General features: G+C 34.2%; 2 pseudogenes; both read right to left on the bottom strand.

Annotated features, from left to right (window-relative positions):
- Window positions 1-2,030: 2,030 nt before the first annotated feature.
- Window positions 2,031-4,141, bottom strand: LOC142616475 (exopolygalacturonase-like; annotated as a pseudogene).
- Window positions 4,142-22,306: 18,165 nt separating this feature from the next.
- Window positions 22,307-24,418, bottom strand: LOC142616474 (exopolygalacturonase-like; annotated as a pseudogene).
- Window positions 24,419-24,747: the final 329 nt, after the last annotated feature.

Genomic DNA, 24,747 nt, shown 5'->3' with positions numbered 1-24,747 from the left:
GGACCAATAAGACAAAATAGTTATAAATAACAACTTTACAAGTTACTCTAATCTATGAGGTAACAGTTAAAAAATTTAATGAAATAAGGTTAAAAAGACTAAATAGAAGCTTAGAGCGCCACATAATAAGCACTGTTTTTAAATCTGAACCGGACCGTCCTGTTTGACCAGGTTATCTGGGATGATGCGCATGTGCGAAATGACATGGCTAAAATGTGGTACTTTGCTCGTGTGGGAAGTGTCGTTTCTATGTGTGTTGTAGTAACTCATGGGCTTGCCATGTGGCTTGATTTCATTTTTTGATTGTTCGTTGTTGATACATCATCAAATGAAAATTAATTGGATCACAAATATTTCATCATGATCAATCAAGCAAATGCGAATACATCATAAGATTTTGATGTCTATAGCAGCATCTACAAGAGCTAGCCGAAGCGAGGAGATAATTTCCGAAACCGGTTGCAAGTACGGGAACATCGTATGAGTAAATAATGTATTGTAGCATCCTTTAGTAGCAGAGTTATTGAGTTGGGCTTAGTCTCGTAGTGTTTTTTACAGTTTGGGGTTTTGCCCTATAAAGTCTTTGTGTGGGTGTGTATATTCTTCACTACATTGAAACGTTTGTCCATGAACAATGTCAAACTTGAATCTTGATTGCTTAACCATTCAGTTAATATTTGATTAAATTGATTAAAATTATCATTAAGCTGTTGTAAGGATCTAGCCTTGTTTCTTAATATTGTGTTAGCAGTGGCCCATTGGTTGCTATTGCATTTTGCAAATTGAAGTTTTGTTATTTTCAATCACAATCATTAGTAGTAGCTGAGTAGATAGTTATGTTTGCCTTGGAATGATGTAGCATTCATATTTACTATACATGATATAATAATAATAGAATTCAATAATATGTAAATAGTACGTAAGTGGAACTGTTGTTTTGGATATCAAAATAATATTATTTAAAATGTAAAGGTTGTAGAGATTATATCAATGGGGATACCATTATATTTAAAATATTTTTCACATTTATCAATTTTATTTATGTAAACTTTATGCATACACACAGGCCTAGATTTAATAGTTATGATTAATTCGTACTCAATTATCTTTTACCAACGAAAAAAAAAAAAAAAAAAAAAAAAAAAAACGTAGACGTAAATGTAAATGTAAATATTCGTTGTTTTGAATGAACCTTGATTCTCTTAATAAATGAAAGCGTGTTATGTCATTGAGCCACAAAAATATTGATAAAAGACAATAGTTAATGCAACAAACCATTTAGGTACGTACTTGAAATCTTTTAATTTCAGTGTTAATCATTTGTTAGAATATGCTAATTAATCATCCGAAATTGCTTCATTTTAGTAAGAAAATTAAGTATGTTTACTAAAATATTTATGTAATTGGGTTTTTTTTTTCTACCTTAATTTTTACGTTGGTGGTATAATCAACTTCAATAATATGTGTTATATTTTTAGAAATAAAAGTGATTAATTTTTTTTTTTTTTAGAATCAAAAGTGATTAAAATTTAGTTGTTATAGAAATAAATATTAAAAGTATACAATATTTAGAGAAACAACTTTGAATATATGACATCCGTTTTATAAGTTTTACATCTTATCGTCATTGAAGACTATGAGAGCAAGTTATTTCGGCATTAAAAACATGCATGCAAATCAATTGAATGTTACCATATCATGAACACAAGCATTTATTTGGTGAAGAATAAAAAAAATTACAAAGAGTCTAATAACAATTTTTGTTTTATTCTGAAATATCCCAGCTATAGTAACAGAACAAATACTATCTACAATAGCACTCTAGACCATGGTAGCTTTTAGTAAAAGCCTGAACTCAAACAACTCTAAAAATAACTATCCAACATTCCACAATTTCATTTAAATAAAGAAAAAGGGAACATGATAGACTGTAGTAAATGAAATTCTACTTAAAATAGAACTCATATAACCTATTTGCAAATAGTATTTCCCTATTCTGCATTGGTTACAATAGCTTGGGAGATACTTTATTATGTTTTGATGGTGCAAGCAGGAGGATTTTGCTTTCCCGAAAGGGTGGGCATGACATTAACACAAGTGGAAGTAGCAGATCCTCCAGCACCTTTGAATGCGAGATCAACGTCAGCAACTTCCACTTGTTGGCATGGTACACTTTTACTGCAAATAAGCTGCACAGCTTCCTTTGTTGAAGAAGTGCCTCTAATGTTCTTGAAGCTAACATTGCTGATCTTAACTTTCGAGGGAGACTGAAAGCAAAACAAACAAACAAAAACCCACCCAAGAATTTGATATTAGTATCTGTAATTTGTTTTTCTTTTTTTAACTTTTAACATCAAAATGAGTTTATATATTTGTGATGTTTATAATAACCTTGTTTGAGCATTGACCGTTTGGGCAGTAGCCTTGATCAATGAGGATAGGATTGGCAACATTGTTCATGATAACATTCTCGAAATGCATATCAGAAGCAGTTCCAGGGGGGGAAGAAGGCCATGTTTTGATTCTAACACCATTCGTTGTACCGCTAAGGGTGCCACCGATTACTCTAATTCCTGAAACTGGTTGTTCATTTGGGTACTTTCCAAGACTTCCGACGCTGATACCATGGCCAGGTCCACAAGTCACTTGGTTAATAGTAAGATTTTGGCTTCCATCACCAATGGAGATGCAATCGTCACCTGTTCCAATATTGGCATCGGTGATGGTGATGCCAGATGAACGTCCGACGTGGATTCCATCAGTGTTAGGGCTATTTCCGGGTGCAGTTATGGTAACATGTTGGATTTGCAAGCCCTTGCATCCCAAAAGGTTTATGTGGAAAAATTTGCTGTCCTTCGATTGAATGTCACGGACTATTGAATTTGTGATAAAATCGAACCTTATATTCTGTTCATGTTTACAAGTTAGATAAACGAACACCAAATATGAATGCCATAGTTTCATTTAAATATTCTCCTAAAAATATTTTCATTTAAATATATTATAGCAAAATGCTAACGCTTCTTTGAATTACTATATTATAAAAATTACAAATATATATCAATGAATGTTGTTGGTACTACTTCAACAATATAATATAAAAAATTCTTTCTAGACCAAACAATTTGTCACAATTTGATGTTATATGTGAGTATGATTGTTGAACCATCACTTTCACCTTTAACCACCACTTTTTCTCCATTACACAGTTGCACAAGTTAGGGTCATGGCGCAAAAGTTGTGTCCATATTTTGTAAATAGACTTTCTCATATATAAATTTTGAATTTTCTTTTTTGGTGAGTTGTGACACCTCACTAGATAAAGCTTACATCAAATTACTAATAATATGATAATATCCTTAACATCATTAAAGGAATAAGTGCTTGAATTAGTATTTCGTGATGATTAAAGTTCTTAAAGTTGTAGTGTCTGTATATATCTACATAAAAATAATGAAAATTTATATGCTAATTATTAAGATTGATGAAATCTTACGATAGGAAGGTTTTTGCAGCCGGACTCTTTGTCACAATTATTTTTTTGCCATGCTGTTTGTCCTTTGCCATCAAAAATTCCACTACCTGACACAGTGAGACTGTCGATACGTTCAAAAGAAACCCAAAAGTCTTTACCCTTGAAGGAGGCATCATCTAATGGGGCCTCTAGGGTGCCTTGAAGGTTAAACTCAATAGCACCTTTGCATGGACCTAAGAAAGTCACTCCACCTAGTTTGTATGTCCCCGCCGAAATCACAACTTTACTTCCCGCTCGCGCACGCAGCTGTCCAAGCTTTTGTCAAAGCCTAATAAACACGTAATGATAAATCAAAATTAGTATATTACAATCATTTTTCATGTTAATGTTGTATCATCTGGTCAGGACACCGAATAGCTTTTAGTGTAAGCAGAGATTGAAACCGAGTTCTTTTATTTGACATTAAAAGACTTTACTAGTTAAGTTAACTAGAACCCACTTTTCATGTTAATTAGGTATAGTTAATTGTGCTACACATATTTATACCTGGGTGATATCAGCATTAGGTTGTCCTCCATATGATTTAACATCAAAGACTTGCACGGCACTGGTGGATGCCAACAAAAATAGCAAGGAAATTGTTACAATGCTCAAATTCTTTCCCATATTATTTCTCTGCTATTGCCAATTTGTTGTATGGTATGACGGTTTCCCTATATGGTTTGAAGCTATTTATACTGTAGTACCTGAGTTCATCACCATTAAAGCCATCCAACTGATATTAACCAATTTTATGCATGGTTGCAAAGAACTCTCCTATTTATCCTTCAACTTCTTTACTATTATTAGCTTTCATGCTTCCTCCTTCACTAATTAATTAATAGTTTATCGTTATAAAGAAACCGTTGATGACCAGTTAAGATTTAATCAATTTCATTGACCATGGAAGGAAAATTTTATAACAACTTTATGATTGAATTATGCTAATAACTCTAAAGGATTATAATATGTCTTTTTTTGGTCCATTATTCTATAAGATAAGATTATTACAACAATATATCACCCTAACTTCATAGCCTTAAATGGCAAGCTCTTATCCACTTGAAATTTGTTCATTTTCTCCATGAAGTGAATTGAATACTTCTCGTTAGAGAGGGGGGGAAAAGTATAGAAAAATAATCATCTCCGAAAACTATCCAAATTTAGTATGGGCAACATGCTGTCTACAGTGTAAAATAGAAATACTATATAGGAGAGGCTAAACTCACCTTTTCAATTATTATATTTATCATTATTACTATAATTAGTTTACAGATCTTTGTCAATTATTATATTCTAGCCGGTAACCCATGCAACTGCATAATCCTTTTTATCTAAATAAGAAATTTGATAATTATGATAACCAACGAAGATTTATTATGATCGTAATGCCAAGAATATTGTAGTTTTGTCACCTTTTGAGTATTTTTAAAGAAAATATTTAGGGCTTAAATTCTCTCTTCTCTATTGCAACTATTGAATCATAAACAAAAGAAATCAACAAATACTTTCAATTGTCTTTCTTAGAATTTAGAAGTTTGAAATTGGAAACATTTTTTGGTTCTTAAAGTAGATACTAAGAGACTAAGATTGTCTATCTATGGGATTTTAGTATGTAGAATACAAAAGCTCTGCCGACTTACCCTCCTTAATTTTCTAACCATGAAAACGTTTGGCAGTTGATCACTACATGTTAGGCTTATTACACTATTTCACCATTATTTTGTTGTCATATCATTACACCGTGTTATTAACAAAAACAAAGAAAAATTAATTGTTAATTGTTTTTGGCTTTTCTAAAGGGCGCTCATTTTATTTGTTTGGATAGTACAAATAATCGAGTTTATTATGAGTTTTTTTTTTCTTTCTTTTGTGGGTTGAGACTATTAGGTGATCTATAAACGCACTAGCAACGGGATGTAAAAAAACACATATTTTACATCCTCAAACGCTATTTTATCTATTTTACTATCCTATTTTACAACTCACCTTACATTCCTGTTTCTATTTCTACATATATCATAATAAAATAATATATATTACACATTCAAATTATATTTAAAAAAATCTATTTTTCTCTCTTCTCTCCCGTCTCTCTATTCTACACAACAACTCTTCCCCATTCCTATCTACCAACATCACCCACAACCCGTAAAAAAATAAGAATAAAAAACAATTGAACCACGACTAGAAACCCAGCAAAACACCAAGACCCACCACCATAGGCTCAACAAAACACCTTGACCCACCACCATTCACACGGCAAACCACTAAGATCCACCCAAAAAGCCTATACCAAACCCACCGAACCACCACCACAGCATCACCAGACATCACAACAAACCACCAAACCCACAAAATCAACCAAAACCAGCCATCCAAAACCACCACCAACTATCACAAGAAACCACCAAAATGCACAAATCAACCAAAACTCACCACCAGCACCACCATCATAGATTTGAAATTCAATCTTGATGTAAATCCATTAAACCCACCCTCCAAACCTCAATCAAAATCCCAAAGAGATCAGAAGAGGAGAAGTCGAACCCATCCCCACCACCATGAACCTGCAAAGCAAAACCCATCAAACCCATGCCCACCCAAGGCCGATCAAACTCACGCCCATCAAACCCATTAAACCCACCCACCATCGGCACCACCATCGCCAAAACACCCCTTCACAACAAACGTACCCATTGTAAAAACCACCACAATCGACACCACCACTGTCACGACCCATTAAACCCACCCACCATCAGCACCACCATACTATCCACGCCAATCTCCACAAACCCACACTCTCCATGTTGATTTTCACTGCTCCACATGTTGGGGTTTATGCCCTAAAACCCAATTTATTGGCATGTATTTAATAATAAAATTGTTTAATTATATGAGACTATCTATAAATGAACTAAGACATTATCATAGTCCATGAGATGCATTGTATGTGATTTATGTGAAAAGTCACAGAAGATATAAATCACAAGTTCTTTGTAAACTCAGAAGTTTAGTTCATAGTCGTTGATGAAATTGGGCGTTTCATCTGCGAAGACTATAACATATCAACTAAGATGATTTGTCTTGATCATGGAAGTGGAGACTTCTAGTTGGTATGTTGATATGTTTTAAGAGTTAAGACATATTGAACTGGACCGCTGTGAGATTTATTATTCTCCTAACGACTGTCAAATGAATAATAAATCTCATAACTTCTATTTACATCAACTCTAAATCCTGAGAGAATAATAGACCTGATCATGAGATGTTGTTGCTTTGATATATCAGGAGTGAGATCTATTAGTTACGTTCAAAACCTCAGTATGTTGGGCATCCGCATTTAGTGTTGATGGAACATATATTCTCAAGATGGAATTCATAGTCTCTTAATGGAGATACAAAATATTCCCTTGAGATAAGTTTAATGGGTTTAGTTATTCAGAGTGTTGGGCCCAACCACTTTAGTAAGAAGTTACTAAAGTATATATTTATGAAATTGGATTTCATAAATATATGACGAATAACATAAAGGATTAAACTGGGTACTCAAGGATTAAGATATAGTAATCTTCAAAGTGGCAGTCTATATTCATGACTTTGAATTACTACGAATATTTTAATGAAGGGGTTGCATGCATAATAAAGTCTTGGGATATAATTTATTAATAAGGCCTAGAGTGCAATTATATTTATATAGTGGTATTAAATATAATTATTGGTAACTTTGGGCTTGTCAAGAGTTGACGGAAAAGCCCAAGGCCCATTGGAGCTAGTGTCTTATTGGTCCCTTTTGGTCCCACTTCAAGCCACACACTAAAGCCCAATTGGAAAGGCCTAATAGGCCAGCCCAATTAGATAATCAGTTAGTTATAAAGGGAGAAACATACAGAATTTTTATTTTAGTTAGAAAGAAAAAATAAGAAACGGTGTGTGTGAAAGAGTGTGAGACACACTTTCATTCTCCCTTTGAAAAACTGATTGAGAGACCACACATCTTGGGCGTAAAGTGGAATTGGAGTGAAGATTAAAAGTGTTCCCAAGTGCTTCTAATCTTTGTTTTGAATTTCTCCACACCAAGGTATGCTATCTTGTTCTTAAATTCTGAAATTTACATTGTGCACGTTATCAATCATGAATGAAATAGACCCTTGTTTGTTGCTTCCGCTGTGTGTTTTGTATGAGATACAAAACCAGAATTTTTCCTTCACCACACCCTCCATGCTGATTTGAGAGATGGATCAAGACAAAGAAAGGAGGGAAAACAAAACAAAGAGAGAGAGAGAGAGAGAGAGAGAGAGAGAGAGGCTAAGATATGAGGGAAGAGAGTCATGGGAAAGAGTAGTGGGTCCAGAGAGTAATAAAATAATTTAAATCAAGTTTGCAGCCAGCAACAGTCAGGTTACAAATGCACCATCTTACTATAGCTGGGTTGCAAATTTTTTTAGATATAGCAACCCAGCTGGAGCATGTTTTTATGATTTTGGTGGCTAAAATAGCAATTGGAGGGTTTTTACACCTCCAAATGCTAGTGCTCTAAGGTTTTTTGATTGAGGAAACTTGGTGAGGATCTTCTTTTATTACACGATGTCACATGCTTATAGGAAAACTAGATGCATTGACAATCTAGCTGAAATGAGTGTTGTACGAAGAACTGACCTCCTTCTTTTGAATGACCCAATGCCTATGATAGAATGTTTGCTTGCTTTTAATAAAGCCAATTTTTTTGTTTTTGTATTAAGTTGGTTGTTTCTAAGTAATATTATGAACATGTTTAAGAAAAAAAAAGTTCCAATAGTGTCTTTTTATTAATCAAGTTTTATTATTCTACACTTTAAATATTGTTTCATTCTAATTATATTATAATTTTATAGTGTAAAGTATAGATAGTTTTTCTTTTATTTGTAATACAAATGTTTGCAATAAAATATGTATATGAATATGAAAAATTGAAAAATGAAAAAAAGATTAGAAGAATTAGTTGAAAAAAGAAAGATCTCTTTATAAATTTGTTACTAGCAACCAATATTAAAAAAAAAGAAAAAAAAGAAAAACAAAAACGATCTCTTTATAACCAATATATAACAGAAAATTTGGGTGAAAATCTGATAATGATAAATAAAATAAAATATTAATGGAAATGCGTTGGAAGATAACAATGGAAATTATTATAAAGTTAAAATTCATAAAATCTTATATGCATATGTTATAAGAAAGATAAAGCAGATAACTTAAATTGTCAATTGAAAAAGAGATGTTAGAGGAATTTGAATATAAAAACTTAATTAATGTTTTTGCATCTCAAAAAACGAGAAAAATAAATTAAAAAAATTATATATATATATATATATATATATATATAAAGCTAGTAATATTTAATAAAAATCTAAATAACAGAATATGCCCCTCTATCATTATCGCCTTTTGCCCTAAGATATCTCCAGCTAGCCATTCAGTTATATTATCTAGTTCTCCCATGGAGGAAAACTTGAGGTTCCTATTAATAGTAAGAGAGAAAAAAATGAGGAAATACCAGTTTGGTCCCTACATTTTGACCTTATTCCCATCTTGATCCCTACTTTTTAAATTTACCACATTTACTCCCTAAAATAAAAAAACAAAAAAAAATTAGCTCGATTTTATCACTACCGTTACAACACTAATGGAAATTGTCTACGTGGCAAATGGAGTGCACTGTTAGCACAATAAATGCTAATGTAGCCATTAAAATAATATTTTAAAATTTTTATTTAAACATCCATGTCAACATATAGTTTAAAATTTTAATTTCTCAATTTAACAACGGAAAAAAAAGAAAAAAAAAGAATTAAAAACTAAAAACACATTAATTCAGATTTGAGTTCCTCTTTATCAAGAGAACACAAGAACCCAAGCTCTTTGTCGAGAACACATAAGAACACAAACCCAAAAAAATTGTTGATATCCATTTTCATGACACATTTTCTACAAGCTCGACCCAATCGAGCCTGACCTCATTATGTTATCAATTCATGCATTATATCATATTATACTTTTATTCTTTTAAGCATGACCTACGCCCATACGACATATGGGGGAAATAGAGGAAGTGTGGTTTGGAGGGTATGGGTCAGTTTCTTTCAGACCTTTTATGTGAGCCAACCCATGCGTGCTACCAAGTTGGTAAGGGACGCTGGTAGCACCTTTGCTCGAACCTTTTTTTGCCTTTAAACATAGTTAGCACAACAGCCTTCCTTTTATTTTAACAAAAGCAAACCTGAAAATTACTACTTGCTTAGCACCTTGGGGTAGCCTTTTATATTGACCAAAAGGCAGTCATTAGTAGCACCCCAAACTCAATATAAAACTCTCCATTCATCTCAAAAACAAACGAACTACGTTCTACCCATAGAGCTGAAACTTTAGAACAAAAGCCCATTTAGCTAGCTAACATTATCACAATTCTGAAACTTGGGTTTGGAAATATGGGTACAAGGAAACCTCCCCTCTCTTCCTCACAACCTCTCTCAATTTTATTTTCTCGCTTATTGTGGGTTGAAGTTTAAAACTTGTTGTGTTTCTAAACATTTTTCAACATTTTTGTTATTGGCCTTTTGATTTCTCCCTTGTTAAAGCACCATTATCCTTTATGTACTAAATATTGGAATTTTGGACTTGATTATCCACAAGTAAACACTTCTAATTAAACGCACAAGCAACGGGATGTAAAAAACACATATTTTACATCCTCAAACGCTATTTTATCTATTTTACTATCCTATTTTACAACTCACCTTACATTCCTGTTTCCATTTTTACATATATCATAATAAAATAATATATATTACACATTCAAATTATATTTAAAAAAATCTATTTTTCTCTCTTCTCTCCCGTCTCTCTATTCTACACAACAACTCTTCCCCATTCCTATCTACCAACATCACCCACAACCCATAAAAAAATAGGAATAAAAAACAATTGAACCATGACTAGAAACCCAGCAAAACACCAAGACCCACCACCATAGGCTCAACAAAATACCTTGACCCACCACCATTCACACGGCAAACCACTAAGATCCACCCAAAAAGCCTATACCAAACCCACCGAACCACCACCACAGCATCACCAGACATCACAACAAACCACCAAACCCCCAAAATCAACCAAAACCGGCCATCCAAAACCACCACCAACTATCACAAGAAACCACCAAAACGCACAAATCAACCAAAATCCACCACCAGCACCACCATCATAGATTTGAAATTCAATCTTGATGTAAATCAATTGAACCCACCCTCTAAACCTCAATCAAAATCCCAAAGAGATCAGAAGAGGAGAAGTCGAACCCATCCCCACCACCATGAACCTGCAAAGCAAAACCCATCAAACCCATGCCCACCCAAGGCCGATCAAACTCACACCCATCAAACCCATTAAACCCACCCACCATCGGCACCACCATCACCAAAACACCCCTTCACAACAAACCTACCCATTACAAAAACCACCACAATCGGCACCACCACCATCACGACCCATTAAACCCACCCACCATCAGCACCACCATACTCTCCACGCCAATCTCCACAAACCCACACTCTCCATGCTGATCTTCACTGCTCCACACCCTCAATACTGATCTGAGAGATGGATCGAGACAAAGAAAGGAGGGAAAACAAAACATAGAGAGAGAGAGAGAGAGAGAGAGGCTAAGATATGAGGGAAGAGAGTAAGGGGAAAGAGTAGTGGGTCCAGAGAGTAATAAAATAGCTTAAATCAAGTTTGCATCTAGCAACAGCCAGGTTACAAATGCACCATCTTACTATAGCTGGGTTGCAAATTTTTTTAGATATAGCAACCCAGCTGGAGCATGTTTTTATGATTTTGGTGGCTAAAATAGCAATTGGAGGGTTTTTACACCTCCAAATGCTAGTGCTCTAAGGTTTTTTGATTGAGGAAACTTGGTGAGGATCTTCTTTTATTGCACGATGTCACATGCTTATAGGAAAACTAGATGCATTGACAATCTAGCTGAAATGAGTGTTGTACGAAGAACTGACCTCCTTCTTTTGAATGACCCGATGCCTATGATGGAATGTTTGCTTGCTTTTAATAAAGCCAAATTTTTTGTTTTTGTATTAAGTTGGTTGTTTCTAAGTAATATTATGAACATGTTTAAGAAAAAAAAAAGTTCCAATAGTGTCTTTTTATTAATCAAGTTTTATTATTCTACACTTTAAATATTGTTTCATTCTAATTATATTATAATTTTATAGTGTAAAGTATATATAGTATTTCTTTTATTTGTAATACAAATGTTTGCAATAAAATATGTATATGAATATGAAAAATTGAAAAATGAAAAAAAGATTAGAAGAATTAGTTGAAAAAAGAAAGATCTCTTTATAAATTTGTTACTAGCAACCAATATTAAAAAAAAGAAAAAAAACAAAAAAAAAAACGATCTCTTTATAACCAATATATAACAGAAAATTTGGGTGAAAATCTGATAATGATAAATAAAATAAAATATTAATGGAGATGCGTTGGAAGATAACGACGGAAATTATTATAAAGTTAAAATTCATAAAATCTTATATGCATATGTTATAAGAAAGATAAAGCAGATAACTTAAATTGTCAATTGAAAAAGAGATGTTAGAGGAATTTGAATATAAAAACTTAATTAATGTTTTTGCATCTCAAAAAACGAGAAAAATAAATTAAAAAAATTATATATATATATATATATATATATATATATATATAAAGCTAGTAATATTTAATAAAAATCTAAATAACAAAATATGCCCCTCTATCATTATCGCCTTTTGCCCAAAGATATCTGGAGCTAGCCATTCAGTTATATTATCTAGTTCTCCCATGGAGGAAAACTTGAGGTTCCTATTAATAGTAAGAGAGAAAAAAATGAGGAAATACCATTTTGGTCCCTACATTTTGACCTTATTCCCATCTTGATCCCTACTTTTTAAATTTTCCACATTTACTCCCTAAAATAAAAAACAAAAAAAAATTATCTCGATTTTATCACTACCGTTACAACACTAATGGAAATTGTCTATGTGGCAGATGGAGTGCACTGTTAGCATAGTAAATGCTAATGTGGCCATTAAACTAATATTTTAAAAATTTTATTTAAACATCCATGTCAACATATAGTTTAAAATTTTAATTTCTCAATTTAACGACGGAAAAAAAGAAAAAAAAAGAATTAAAAACTAAAAACACATTAATTCAGATTTGAGTTCCTCTTTATCAAGAGAACACAAGAACCCAAGCTCTTTGTCGAGAACACATAAGAACACAAACCCAAAAAAAGTGTTGATATCCATTTTCATGACACATTTTCTACAAGCTCGACCCAATCGAGCCTGACCTCATTATGGTATCAATTCATGCATTATATCATATTATACTTTTATTCTTTTAAGCATGACCTACGCCCATACGACATATGGGGGAAATAGTGGAAGTGTGGTTTGGAGGGTATGGGTCAGTTTCTTTCAGACCTTTTTTGTGAGCCAACCCATGCGTGCTACCAAGTGGGTAAGGGACACTGGTAGCACCTCTGCTCGAACCTTTTTTTGCCTTTAAACATAGTTAGCACAACAGCCTTCCTTTTATTTTAACAAAAGCAAACCAGAAAATTACTACTTGCTTAGCACCTTGGGGTAGCCTTTTATATTGACCAAAAGGCAGTCATTAGTAGCACCCCAAACTCAATATAAAACTCTCCATTCATCTCAAAAAAAAACGAACTACGTTCTACCCATAGAGCTGAAACTTTAGAACAAAAGCCCATTTAGCTAGCTAACATTATCACAATTCTGAAACTTGGGGGTGGAAATATGGGTACAAGGAAACCTCCCCTCTCTTCCTCACAACCTCTCTCAATTTTATTTTCTCACTTATTGTCGGTCGAAGTTTCAAACTTGTTGTGTTTCTAAACATTTTTCAACATTTTTGTTATTGGCATTATGATTTCTCCCTTGTTAAAGCACCATTATCCTTTATGTACTAAATATTGAAATTTTGGACTTGATTATCCACAAGTAAACACTTCTATAGAACCCAAGAGGGGATTTGGGCTAATCTTGCATTTTTGGCCCCTATCGCAAACCATCCCCAACATTTTCCGTGACTCCACTAGGGAGTTAAGCAGCTGGAAGAAGCGAAATGGTGCCTTCAAAAATGCAACCAGCACAGAGATGGTGTTTCTCACCTCAACCTACCGTTCCTAAGAGAAATATTATGATACTTTGCTATGCAAGAAGAGCATTGTGAAGTTGAGCTGAAAAAATGTCTATCCTTAGCTCATTGAGCTGCTAGAGATGCTCCCAAATGTGCGACAAAATCGCTCCAACCTCCGGAAGCCATCCAAGAAGTGAAGGATTTAGAGGATGGAGGGAGAATCAACTTTCATTGTCCCTAGTCCTACTGGGCGCTCCCTTTTTTACAAACCTCTACAATTTTCCTTTTCATATGAGCTCCTCTATCTGCTCCTTCAAGTCTCTGCGATCCTCTGTGTAATGGCCATGATAATTATGGAAGCGGTAGTACTTCTTCCTATCACGTACGTTAGGTAACGAATGTAATGTCCTAGGCCATTTGAGGTAGTGCCCATCTTTAATCTGCACCATAGTTTTGTCAACAGGCACGACCAAAGGAGTAAATTTTACCGTCTGAGGAGTTTTCTCGTCTTTCCCTTTATTCCCGATGTTAGTCTAACAATCTGGGCATTCCTTTTTTTCGTCCTCTCCAATCGTCCACTTTCCTTCCCTTCTCACTAGTTTTCCCTTCATCTTTTATCGCGGCTAAAGCATCTTCAGCATTCATGTACTTCTACGCCTACAAGAGCATCTCGGCCATCATTTTTGGAGGATTCTTTGCGAGTGAGACCACGATCTCCCTAGATTTCAATCTAGCTTTAAAGGTTGTCAACTGCACCTTGTCATCAACTTCGTCTACCTCCAAAGTTTCGTGGGTGAAGCGTTTTACGTACAGCCTCAAGTCTTCCTCTCTCCCTGTTTAATGGTGAGTAGGTAGTCTGCTGGCCTTCTCGGGCGTTGTCCCTCCACGAAGTGGCATAGGAAGGAACTGCTCAACTGTTTGAAGCTGTCAATGGATGAGGTGGGTAGCTTGGTGAACCATTCCCTCGCAACTCCTTTGAGAATGGTAGGGAAAGAGCGGCACAGTATTTCGTCGGGGGGCTGTTGGAGACCTAGTGTCGTCTTGAAAGTATTGAGATGGTCTAAGGGATCCTTAAGCCTGTCAAACTGCTCAAGCTGAGGCAGGTGAAACTTTGACGATACTGGGCATTCAAGAACTGCTGCCGTGAAGGGGGAATCTGTCGTCCTGACCATCCTGTCCAAGCTTTGATCCGTTTTTTCTTTAATGGCGTTCCTCAGTTTGTCCATTTCCTTCTTCATTTCTCGAAGAAGCTTTGAGCTCAGTTCATCTGGAGTGGCTGGCCTTCGACGATGGCTTCGTCCCTAGCTATCCCCCTCGTCTTCCTAATTGTCTCTGGACCGGTTGGCTTCCTATTGGAGTCGCTGCCTCATCTCTTGGATTTTTCTAGTGAGTTCTTCCACACTAGCTATAAGTGCTTGGATCTGTGGAGCCAGTGTTGCAGGATTTTGGTTGGACTCCATCTGCACTTAGAAAATGATTGGAACTATGCTTTCGAACCTTAGTGCGAAAATGTCGCTCCCACAAACGGCGCCGAACTGATGATGTATAAATTGTCAGTCAAGTTGGTTCGTCCAGATGATGCTAAGCCCTCGTCACTAATCCTGCAAACATGGAATGAAGGTTCTCTTATGGTGGACACCGGTGTGGTGCCTGCCACAACGTCTCCAATGCTAAAGTCAGTATATAGAAATCTTGAGAGAAATAAGAAAGTTCTAAATACCAAAGTTATCTATGTAAAAGTATTTTTTTGGGTGAAAATTATGTACTTTTTGTGCTTCTAATGAGTATGTATATATAGCTCTGTGGTTGCATGTACAATAAAGTCTTAGGATATAATTTATAAATAAGGCCTAGAGTGCAACAATATTTATATAGTGGTATTAAATATAGTTAATGGTAATTTTGGACTTGTCAATAGTTGACAAAAAAGCCCAAGGCCCATTGGAGCTAGTGTCTTATTGGTCCCTTTTGGTCCCACTACAAGCCACACACTTAAGCCCAATTGGAAAGGCCTAAAAGGCCAACCAAATTAAATAATCAGTTAGATACAAAGGGAGAAACATACAAAATTTTATGTAGAGAATTGAAAGAACACTATTGCGAAGTGGTGTGAAGAGTGTTAGACACTTTGACATTCTCCCTTTGGAACTGATTGAGAGACCACACATCTTGGGCATTAGTGGAATTGGAGTGAAGATTGAAAGTGTTCCCAAATACTTCTGATTTTCAGTTTTGAAATTCACCGCTCTAACGTACACTCTCTTGTTCTTAAATTCTAAAACTTACATAGTTCATGTTATGGATTGTGTATGAAGTAGATCCGTTAAATTTTCGCTGCGTATGTTTTGTATGTGATGCAAACACCTGATTATCCAACACTCACAACAATAAACAAACATATAATCTCTCATTCTCCGTAGATACTTGAGAATATGTTTTATAGCTTTCCAATGTTTAGGTCTTGGATTTGATTAATATCGGCTGACTATGCCAACTGAATAACAAATATCTAGCCTTGTACAAAGCATGGCATACAGGAGACTTCCTACCACAGAAGTATAAGGAACTTGTCTCATCATGTTTTCTTCCTCTTGAGTCTTAGACCTTTGGTCATCAGACCCAGGAACTCCATGTCTAAAAGGAAGTAATCCTTTCTTGGAGTTTTGCATGCTAGACCGTTCTAGAACCTTATCTATATATCCAGTTTGTGATAAGCCTAACATCTTATTCTTGCAATTTTGCCAAAGCTTGATCCCTAGAATAAAGTTAGCCTCACCCAAGTCCTTCATATCAAATTGACTTAACAACCAAACCTTTACCGATGACATTACCCCTACATCATTCCCAATAAGGAGAATATCATCAACGTAAAGCACTAAGAACATTATTACTTTACCTTGATGTCTTTTGTACACACATGGTTCATCAAGATTTTGTTCAAATCCAAATAATTTGATTGCTTGATCAAATCTGATGTTCCATGACCTAGATGCTTATTCAAGTCCATAAATGGAACTTTTCAACTTGCATACCATAAGTGAAGGAAAAATTCTGGTTTTGTGTCTCATACAAAACACATAGTGGAAGCAACAAATAATGATCTATTTCATTTATGATTGATAACGTGCACTATGTAAATTTCAGAATTTAAGAACAAGATAGCATACCTTGGTGTGGAGAAATTCAAAACAAAGATTAGAAGCACTTGGGAACACTTTTAATCTTCACTCAAATTCCACTTTACGCCCAAGATGTGTGGTCTCTCAATCAATTTTCAAGGGAGAATGAAAGTGTGTCTCACACTCTCTCACACACCGTTTCTAATTTCTTTTCTTTCTAACAAAAATTATATATGTTTATCCCTTTATAACTAACGGATTATCTAATTGAATTGGCCTATTGGGCCTTTCCAATTGGGCTTTAGTGTGTGACTTGGAGTGGCACCAAAAGGGACCAATAAGACACTAGCTCCAATGGGCCTTGGGCTTTTCCGTCAACTCTTGACAAGTCCAAAGTTACCATTAATTATATTTAATACCACTATATAAATATAATTGCACTCTAGGCCTTATTAATAAATTATATCTCAAGACTTTATTATACATGCAACCCCTTCATAAAATATTCGTAGTAACACAAAGTCATAAATGTAGACTGCCACTTTGTAAATTACTACATCTTATCATTGAGTACCCGGTTTAATTCTTTGAAGTTATTCATTATATATTTATGAAATCCAATTTCATAAATATATACTTTAGTAATTTCTTACTAAAGTGGTTAGGTCTAACTCTCTGAATAACTGAACTCATTAAACTTATCTCAAGGGAATATTTTATATCTCCATCAAGAGACTATGAATTCCATCTTGAGAATATATGTTCCATCAACACTAAATATGGCTGCCCAACATACTGAGGTTTTGACCATCACTTTAGATCTCACTACTGATATATCAAAGCAACCTACACCTCATGATCAGGTCCATTATTCTCTTAGGATTAAGAGTTCATGCAAATAGAAGTCGTGAGATTTATTATTCATTTGACAGTCGTTAGGAGAAGAATAAATCTCACAGTGGTCCTGTTCAATATGTCTTAACTCTTAAAACATATCAAAATATCAACTAGAAGTATCCACTTCCATGATCAATACAAATCATCTCAGTTGATACGTTATAGTCTTCGTAGTTGAAATGCCCAATTTCATTATTGACAACGAACTATAAATTCTGAGTTTACAAAGAACTTGTGATTTACATCTTCTGTAACTTTTCACATAAATCACATACAATGCATCTCATGGACTATATGATAATGTCACATATTCATGTTACCATTATTTTAGATAATAATAAAATAACTTTATCAATCACAATATTAAGTCATACATCATGTCATACATAATGTCATACATAATATCATACATAACATCATATAATAGGATTTAAGGGCACTAATCCTAACAATATGCTCTTAGTTCTTTGCTATGAAACCATCCAGTTGCAACATATAGATTTCTTCTTTAAGATTGACATTAAGAAATGCAGTCTTGACATCCATTTGCCAAATCTCATAATCATAATGAGCAGTAATGGATAAGAGAATTCTGATAGATTTAAGCATGGCTACTGGCAAAAAAGTTTCATCATAGTCAATGCTTTCTTTTTTTGTGTACCCTTTCGCCACTAGTCTTGTTTTAAAGGTTTCAACCTTTCCATTTATCTCTCTCTTTCTCTTGTAAACCCATTTGCAACCAACAAGTTTAATGCCGTTAGGCGCCTCTACAAGATCCCATACATCATTGGAATACATAGAATCCAATTCAGATTTCATAGCTTGAACCCAATGATGTGCATCTATATCATTTATTGCTTCATCATAAGTGTAGGGATCCGATTCAGCCTCTTCTGAGATAGCTTCATAAGTTTCTCCCAAACCTATAAATCTCACGGAAGGCCGAACAATTCTCCTACTACGACAAGACGCTTGTGTACTAGACATATCATGAGTACTATCTTGTGGTGTATCTAATACATCCACATCATCCCTAGTTTCATCCATTGGTTGTTTAACTACAAGTTCATTCATTTCAGCTAAGACAACTTTACTTCTAGGAGTAAAACTATTCATATAGTCAATTTCCAAGAATTTGGCATTTGTGCTTACAAACACTATATTATCCTTATGACTATAGAATAAACCTCCAACTGTTCCTTTTGGATACCCTACAAAGGAAACCACTTCTGTTTTAGACAGTAACTTGTCAGACTTTCATTTTAACACATGTGCTGGACAACCCTAAATATGGAGATGTCTCATACTAGGCTTACGCCCATTCCACAACTCTACAGGTGTTTTAGGAATAGACTTCAAAGGTACTAAATTTAGAAAATACATTGCAGCACTTAAGGCATACCCCCAAAAAGAAATTGGTAGGGTTGAATAACTCATCATGGATCTAATCATATCTAAAAAGTCCTATTCCTTCTTTCTACAACACCATTTTGTTGTGGAGATCTAGGTGCAATCAATTGGGATTTAATCCCATTTTTACTCATGTAATCCTTAAAATCCCCAAGAAGGTATTCGCCACCTCAATCAGATCGAATAGCGTTTATACGTTTACCCAATTGATTCTCAACTTCAGCCCTAAACTCTTTGAACTAGTCAAAAGCTTCGGACTTCCGTTTCATTAGGTACACATAACAAAATCTCGAGTAATCATCAGTGAAAGTAATGAAATAATCATAACCACCTCTTGCCTGGATTGACATAGGACCACATACATCTGAATATACTAGTTCTAGCAAATCTTGAGTTCTTCTACCTTTTGCATTAAAAGGTCGTTTGGTCATTTTACCTTCCAAACAAGATTCACAAACTGAAAATTCATCAAAGTCCATGAGCCCTAAGAGTCCATCTTTGATAAGTCTTTGAATTCTGTTTGAATTAATATGATCCAAACGCAAGTTCCAAAGATATGCTTTACTAGTAGAAGGGAACTTTTCTCTTTAATGATTTCACATGTGAATTATTACCTAATTCAGAATTATCATCTAATTCATAATTATCTAATTCATGCTTAACAATAGTTAAAATATAAAGACAATCAATAATATTGCCAGAACAAATAAACACTTTACCCTTTTTTTTTTCATTCCCTTTGTTTTTACCCTACATTACTGTTGAAAAATCTAGTTTTGTATCTCATACAAAACACATAGCGGAAGCAACAAACAAGGATCTATTTCATTCATAATTGACAACGTGCACTATGTAAATTTCACTTTCTGCCCAAAATTAGAAGTACCTGGGAACACTTTTAATCGTCACTCCAATTCCACTTTATGCCCAAGATGTGTGGTCTCTTAATCAGTTTTCAATGGAGAATGATAGAGTGTCTCACTCTCACATACACACCATTTCACAATGATGTCTCTCTCTAATTTTTTTTTCTTAATAAAAAATTATGTATGTTTCTCCTTTTATAACTAACAGATTATCTAATTGGGCTGGCCTATTGGGCCTTTCCAATTGGGCTTTAGTGTGTGGCTTGAAGTGGGACCAAAAGGGACCAATAAGACAAAATAGTTATAAATAACAACTTTACAAGTTACTCTAATCTATGAGGTAACAATTAAAAAATTTAATGAAATAAGGTTAAAAAGACTAAATAGAAGCTTAGAGCGCCACATAATAAGCACTGTTTTTAAATCTGAACCGGACCGTCCTCTTTGACCAGGTTATCTGGGATGATGCACATGTGCGAAATGACATGGCTAAAATGTGGTACTTTGCTCATGTGGGAAGTGTCATTTCTATGTGTGTTGTAGTACCTCATGGGCTTGCCATGTGGCTTGATTTCATTTTTTGATTGTTCGTTGTTGATACATCATCAAATGAAAATTAATTGGATCACAAATATTTCATCATGATCAATCAAACAAATGCGAATACATCATAAGATTTTGATGCCTATAGCAGCATCTACAAGAGCTAGCCGAAGCGAGGAGATAATTTCCGAAACCGGTTGCAAGTACGGGAACATCGTATGAGTAAATAATGTATTGTAGCATCCTTTAGTAGCAGAGTTATTGAGTTGGGCTTAGTCTCGTAGTGTATTTTACAGTTTGGGGTTTTGCCCTATAAAGTCTTTGTGTGGGTGTGTATATTCTTCACTACATTGAAACGTTTGTCCATGAACAATGTCAAACTTGAATCTTGATTGCTTAACCATTCAGTTAATATTTGATTAAATTGATTAAAATTATCATTAAGCTGTTGTAAGGATCTAGCCTTGTTTCTTAATATTGTGTTAGCAGTGGCCCATTGGTTGCTATTGCATTTTGCAAATTGAAGTTTTGTTATTTTCAATCACAATCATTAGTAGTAGCTGAGTAGATAGTTATGTTTGCCTTGGAATGATGTAGCATTCATATTTACTATACATGATATAATAATAATAGAATTCAATAATATGTAAATAGTACGTAAGTAGAACGGTTGTTTTGGATATCAAAATAATATTATTTAAAATGTAAAGGTTGTAGAGATTATATCAATGGGGATACCATTATATTTAAAATATTTTTCATATTTATCAATTTTATTTATGTAAACTTTATGCATATACACAGGCCTAGATTGAATAGTTATGATTAATTCGTACTCAATTATCTTTTACCAACGCAAAAAAAAAAAAAAAACCGTAAACGTAAATGTAAATGTAAATATTCGTTGTTTTGAATGAACCTTGATTCTCTTAATAAATGAAAGCGTGTTATGTCATTGAGCCACAAAAATATTGATAGAAGACAATAGTTAATGCAACAAACCATTTAGGTACGTACTTGAAATCTTTTAATTTCAGTGTTAATCATTTGTTAGAATATGCTAATTAATCATCCGAAATTGCTTCATTTTAGTAAGAAAATTAAGTATGTTTACTAAAATATTTATGTAATTGGGTTTTTTTTTTCTACCTTAATTTTTGCGTTGGTGGTATAATCAACTTCAATAATATGTGTTATATTTTTAGAAATAAAAGTGATTAAATTTTTTTTTTTTTAGAATCAAAAGTGATTAAAATTTAGTTGTTATAGAAATAAATATTAAAAGTATACAATATTTAGAGAAACAACTTTGAATATATGACATCCGTTTTATAAGTTTTACATCTTATCGTCATTGAAGACTATGAGAGCAAGTTATTTCAGCATTAAAAACATGCATGCAGATCAATTGAATGTTACCATATCATGAACACAAGCATTTATTTGGTGAAGAATAAAAAAAATTACAAAGAGTCTAATAACAATTTTTGTTTTATTCTGAAATATCCCAGCTATAGTAACAGAACAAATACTATCTACAATAGCACTCTAGACCATGGTAGCTTTTAGTAAAAGCCTGAACTCAAACAACTCTAAAAATAACTATCCAACATTCCACAATTTCATTTAAATAAAGAAAAAGGGAACATGATAGATCGTAGTAAATGAAATTCTACTTAAAATAGAACTCATATAACCTATTTGCAAATAGTATTTCCCTATTCTGCATTGGTTACAATAGCTTGGGAGATACTTTATTATGTTTTGATGGTGCAAGCAGGAGGATTTTGCTTTCCCGAAAGGGTGGGCATGACATTAACACAAGTGGAAGTAGCAGATCCTCCAAAGCACCTTTGAATGCGAGATCAACGTCGGCAACTTCCACTTGTTGGCATGGTACACTTTTACCGCAAATAAGCCGCACCTTCCTTTGTTGAAGAAGTGCCTCTAATGTTCTTGAAGCTAACATTGCCGATCTTAACTTTCGAGGGAGACTGAAAGCAAAACAAACAAACAAAAACCCACCCAAGAATTTGATATTAGTATCTGTAATTTGTTTTTCTTTTTTTAACTTTTAACATCAAAATGAGTTTATATATTTGTGATGTTTATAATAACCTTGTTTGAGCATTGACCGTTTGGGCAGTAGCCTTGATCAATGAGGATAGGATTGGCAACATTGTTCATGATAACATTCTCGAAATGCATATCAGAAGCAGTTCCAGGGGGGGAAGAAGGCCATGTTTTGATTCTAACACCATTCGTTGTACCGCTAAGGGTGCCACCAATTACTCTAATTCCTGAAACTGGTTGTTCATTTGGGTACTTTCCAAGACTTCCAACGCTGATACCATGGCCAGGTCCACAAGTCACTTGGTTAATAGTAAGATTTTGGCTTCCATCACCAATGGAGATGCAATCGTCACCTGTTCCAATATTGGCATCGGTGATGGTGATGCCAGATGAACGTCCGACGTGGATTCCATCAGTGTTAGGGCTATTTCCGGGTGCAGTTATGGTAACATGTTGGATTTGCAAGCCCTTGCATCCCAAAAGGTTTATGTGGAAAAATTTGCTGTCCTTCGATTGAATGTCACGGACTATTGAATTTGTGATAAAATCGAACCTTATATTCTGTTCATGTTTACAAGTTAGATAAACGGACACCAAATATGAATGCCATAGTTTCATTTAAATATTCTCCTAAAAATATTTTCATTTAAATATATTATAGCAAAATGCTAACGCTTCTTTGAATTACTATATTATAAAAATTACAAATATATATCAATGAATGTTGTTGGTACTACTTCAACAATATAATATAAAAAATTCTTTCTAGACCAAACAATTTGTCACAATTTGATGTTATATGTGAGTATGATTGTTGAACCATCACTTTCACCTTTAACCACCACTTTTTCTCCATTACACAGTTGCACAAGTTAGGGTCATGGCGCAAAAGTTGTGTCCATATTTTTTAAATGGACTTTCTCATATATAAATTTTGAATTTTCTTTTTTGGTGAGTTGTGACACCTCACTAGATAACGCTTACATCAAATTACTAATAATATGATAATATCCTTAACATCATTAAAGGAATAAGTGCTTGAATTAGTATTTCGTGATGATTATAGTTCTTAAAGTTGTAGTGTCTGTATATATCTACATAAAAATAATGGAAATTTATATGCTAATTATTAAGATTGATGAAATCTTACGATAGGAAGGTTTTTGCAGCCGGACTCTTTGTCACAATTATTTTTTTGCCATGCTGTTTGTCCTTTGCCATCAAAAATTCCACTACCTGACACAGTGAGACTGTCGATACGTTCAAAAGAAACCCAAAAGTCTTTACCCTTGAAGGAGGCATCATCTGATGGGGCCTCTAGGGTACCTTGAAGGTTAAACTCAATAGCACCTTTGCATGGACCTAAGAAAGTCACTCCACCTAGTTTGTATGTCCCTGCTGAAATCACAACTTTACTTCCCGCATCGCGCACGCAGCTGTCCAAGCTTTTGTCAAAGCCTAATAAACACGTAATGATAAATCAAAATTAGTATATTACAATCATTTTTCATGTTAATGTTGTATCATCTGGTCAGGACACCGAATAGCTTTTAGTGTAAGCAGAGATTGAAACCGAGTTCTTTTATTTGACATTAAAAGACTTTACTAGTTAAGTTAACTAGAACCCACTTTTCATATTAATTAGGTATAGTTAATTGTGCTACACATATTTATACCTGGGTGATATCAGCATTAGGTTGTCCTCCATATGATTTAATATCAAAGACTTGCACGGCACTGGTGGATGCCAACAAAAATAGCAAGGAAATTGTTACAATGCTCAAATTCTTTCCCATATTATTTCTCTGCTATTGCCAATTTGTTGTATGGTATGACGGTTTCCCTATATGGTTTGAAGCTATTTATACTGTAGTACCTGAGTTCATCACCATTAAAGCCATCCAACTGATTTTAACTAATTTTATGCATGGTTGTTAAGAACTCTCTAATTTACAATTCAACTTCTATACTATTATTAGCTTTCGTGCTTCCTCCTTCACTAATTAATTAATAGTTTATCGTTATAATCAAACAGTTGATGACCAGCTAAGATTTAATCAATTTCATTGACCATGGAAGGATAAATTTTTAACTCTATGATTGTATTACGCTAATAACTCCAAAA

Source organism: Castanea sativa, chromosome 11 (genome assembly GCF_040712315.1).
Source record: "Castanea sativa cultivar Marrone di Chiusa Pesio chromosome 11, ASM4071231v1".
Taxonomy (NCBI): Eukaryota; Viridiplantae; Streptophyta; class Magnoliopsida; order Fagales; family Fagaceae; genus Castanea; species Castanea sativa.
The sequence above is the reverse complement of the archived record's forward strand: the minus strand, read 5'-3'. Positions and strand labels throughout refer to the sequence as shown.